This window comes from Sitophilus oryzae, unplaced genomic scaffold (genome assembly GCF_002938485.1).
Source record: "Sitophilus oryzae breed Bouriz unplaced genomic scaffold, Soryzae_2.0 scaffold_1109_pilon_pilon, whole genome shotgun sequence".
NCBI lineage: Eukaryota > Metazoa > Arthropoda > Insecta > Coleoptera > Curculionidae > Sitophilus > Sitophilus oryzae.
The window spans coordinates 320,291-324,717 of NW_022145737.1; positions in this window are offsets into that span (position 1 = coordinate 320,291).

Sequence of the window (4,427 nt, forward strand, 5' to 3'; positions counted from 1 at the left end):
TATATTATCAATCTAGAGAATATATTAAAACCGAAATATACCGAGGATGCCTCCCTTGGACTGGGTCCTTTCGAAAAGGATGGCATGTGTCCATCAACAGTTTACCATAAGCTGAAGAAGTTCGTTTCTTGGATTGGAGGGTAAAAATTAATTTTTAAATAAACATTATTATCACAAAACGAAAATATTAAACCGAAATAATATAACGAGACAACTTCTCTGGACTGGGTCCTTTCGAACTGGAATGCATGTGATCCAATCAGCAGTTTACCATAAGCTGGAGAAGTACGTTTCTTTGGTTGGGGGGTAAAAATTATTTTTTAAATAACTTATTATCATTCAAGAGAATATATTAAAACCGAAATATTACGAGAAAGCTCTCCTGGACTGGGTCCTCTTAAACTGGATGGCATATGTCCATCAGCAGTTTACCATAAGCTGAAGAAGTACGTTTTATCGATTTTGGGGTGGTAAAAATTAATTTTTTAAATAACATTATTTATCATCAAGAAAATATTAAAACCGAAATATAACGAGAAAACTCTCCTGGACTTGGTCCTTTCGAACTGGATGCATGTGTCCATTCAGCAGTTTACCATTAAGTGAAGAAGTACGTTTCTTGGATTGGGGGGTAAAATTAATTTTTAAATAACATTATTATCATCAAAAGGATATATTTAAAACCGAAAATATAAACAGAAAACTCTCCGGACTGGGTCTTTTCGAACTGGATGGAATGTTTCCATCAGCAGTATACCATAAGCTGAAGAAGTACGTTATAATTCGATTTGGGCGGTAAAAAATTAATTTTTTAAATAACATTATTATTCATCAAAAGAAAATATAAAACCGAAATATAACGAAAAAACTCTCCTGGACTGGGTCCTTTCGAACTGGATGGCATTGTGTCCATCAGCAGATTACCATAAGCTGAAGATGTACGTTTCTTGGATTGAGGGGGTAAAAATTAATTTTTAATAACATTATTATCATCAAGAGAATATATTTAAAACCGAAATATCAAACGGGATGCCTCCTGCGATGGGTCCTTTCGAACTGGTTGGCGTGTGTCCATCAGCAGTTACCATAAGCTGAAGAAGTACGTTAGTCTATTTGGGCGGATAAAAATAATTTTTAAATAACATTTTATCATCAAAAGAAAATATTAAAACCGAAATATAACGAGAGAACTCTCCTGGACTGGGTTCCTTTCGAACTGGATCATGTGTCCATCAGCAGTTTACCATAACTGAAGAAGTACGTTTCTTGGATTGAGGGGTAAAAATTAATTTTTAAATAACATTATTATCATCAAGAGAATATATTAAAACCGAAATATTAACGAGGATGCCCTCCTGGACTGGGTCCTTCGAACTGGATGGCATGTGTCATCAGCAGTTTACCATTAAGTGAAGAAGTACGTTTCTTCGATTTAGGTCGGGGCTAAAAATTAATTTTTTAAATAAACATTGAATTTATCATCTTCAAAAGAAAATATATAACCGAAATATAACGAGAAAACTCTCCTGAACTGGGTCCTCTCGAACTGGGATGGCATTTGTTCATCAGCAGTTTACCATAGCTGAAGAAGTACGACTTTCTTGGATTGAGGCGGTAAAAATTAATTTTAAATAACATTATTATCATCAAGAGAATATATTAAAACCGAAATTATAACGAGTATGCCCTCCTGAGTGGGTCCTTTCGAACAGGATGGCGTGTGTCCATCATCAGTTTACCATAAAGCTGAAGAAGTACGTTTTTTGGATTCGGGGGTAAAAATTAATTTTTAAATACATTATTATCATCAAAAAGGAAAATATTTAAAACCGAATTATAACGAGAAAAACTTCCTGCGAGCTGGGTCCTTTCGAACTGGATGGGATATGTCCATCAGCAGTTAACATTAAGCTTAAGAAGTACGTTTATTGGATTGAGGGGTAAAAAATAATTTTTAAATAACATTATTATCATCAAAAGAATATATAAAAACCGAAATATAACGAAAAACTCTCCTGGACTGGTTCCTTTCGAACCGGATGGAATGTGTCCATCAGCAGTTTACCATAAGCTGAAGGAGTACGTTTATTTCGATTTGGGGCGTAAAAATTAATTTTTAAATTAACATATTATCATCAAAAGGAAAATATTAAAACCCGAAACTATAACGAGAAAACTCTCCTGGACTGGGTCCTTTCGAACTGGATGGCATGTGTCCCATCAGCAGTTTACCATAAGCCTGAAGATGTACGTTTCTTGGATTGAGGGGTAAAAAATTAATCTTTTAAATAACATTATTATCATTCAAGAGAATGTTTAAACCGAAATATAACGAGGATGCCCTCCTGGACTGGGTACTTTTGAACAGGATGGCATGTTTCCATCAGCAGTTACCATAAGCTGAAGAAGTACGTTTATTCGATTTGGGGGTAAAAATTAATTTTTAAATAACGATTATTATCATCAAAAGAAAATATTAAAACCGAATATAACGAGAAAACTCTTCCTGGCTGGGTCCTTTCGAACTGGATGGCATGTGTCCATCAGCAGTTTACCATAAAGCTGAAGATGTACGTTTCTTGGATTGAGGGGTAAAAATTAATTTTTTTTAAATACTACAGTTTTATCATCAAGAGAATATATTAAAACCGAAATATAACGAGGATGCCCTCCTGGACTGGGTCCTTTAAAACTGGATGGCATGTGTCAATCAGCAGTTTACCATTTAAGCTGAAGAAGTACGTTTATTCGATTTTGGGGGTTAAAAATAATTTTTAAATAACATTATTATCATCAAAAGAAAATTATTAAAAACCAAATATAAACGGAGAAAACTCTCTGGACTTGGGTCCTTTTCGAAGGCGATGGCATGTGTCCATCACAGTTTAACATTAGCTGAAGATGTACGTTTCTTGGATTTGAGCGGGTAAAAAATTAATTTTTTTAAATAACATTATTATCATCAAAGCAATATATTAAAACCGAAAAATAACGAAGATCCTTCCTGACTGGCGTTCCTTTTCGAACAGAGATGGCCGTGATGTCCATCAGCATTTTACATAAGCTGAAGAAGTACGTTTATTCGATTTTGGGGGGTAAAAATTAATTTTTTATAATAAACATTTTTTTTTTTTTTTTATACTAAAAAATATTAAAACCGAAATACTAACGAGAAAACTCTCCTGGACTGTGTCCTTTCTAACTGGATGGCATGTGTCCATCAGCAGTTTTACCATAAGCTGAAGATGTACGTTTCTTGGATTGAGGGGTAAAAATTAATTTTTTAAAATACATTATATCATCAAGGAGAATATATTAAAACCGAAATCAAACGAGGATGCCCTCCTGGACTGGGTCCTTTCGAACTGGATGGCATGTGTCCCATCAGCAGTTTACCATAAGCTGAATGAAGAAGTACGTTTATTCGATTTGGCGGGTAAAAAATTAATTTAAATAACATTTATATTATCATCAAAAGAAAATAATTAAACCGAAATATAACGAGAAACTCTCCTGGACTGGTCCTTTCGAACTGGATGGCAGTGTCCATCAGCAGTTTAAAATTAGCTGAAGAAGTAGTTTCTTGGACTTTAGGGGTAAAAATTTAATTTTTTAATAACATTTTATTTTTTTTTTTTTTTTCTATTGAATGAAGTAGAAATATAACGAGGATGCCCTCCTGGACTGGGTCCTTTCGAACAGGATAGCATGTGTCCATCAGCAGTTTACCATAAGCTGAAGAAGTACGTTTATTCGATTGGGCGGTAAAAATTAATTTTAAATAACATTATTATTTCATCCAAGAAGAAAATATTAAAAACCGAAAATAAACGAGGAAAAACTCTCCTGGACTGGGTTCTTTTCAACTGGATGGCATGTGTCCATCAGCAGTTTACATATAGCTGAAGATGTACGTTTCTTGGATTGAGGGGAAAAATTTAATTTTTTTAAATTAACAATTATTATCATTACAGAGAATATATTTAAAACCGAAATATAACGAGAAAACCTTCCCGGACTTGGTCCTTTCGAACAGGATGGCGTGTGTCCATCAGCAGTTTACCTTTAGCTGAAGAAGTACGTTTATTCGATTTGGGGTAAAATTAATTTTTAAATAACATTATTCATCATCCAAAGAAAATATAAAACCGAAATATAAACGAGAAAACTCTCCTGGACTGGGTCCTTTCGGAACTGATGGCATGTGTCCATCAGGCAGTTTACCATAAGCTGAAGATGTACGTTTCTTGGATTGAGTGGTAAAAATTAATTTTTAAATAATACCATTATTATTCATCAAAAGAATATATTAAAACCGAAATATTAACGAGAAAAACTCTTCCTGGACTGGGTCCTTTCGAACTGGAATGGACCCGTGTGTCATCAGCAGTTTACCATAGCTGAAGAAGTACGATTATCCTCTTCTC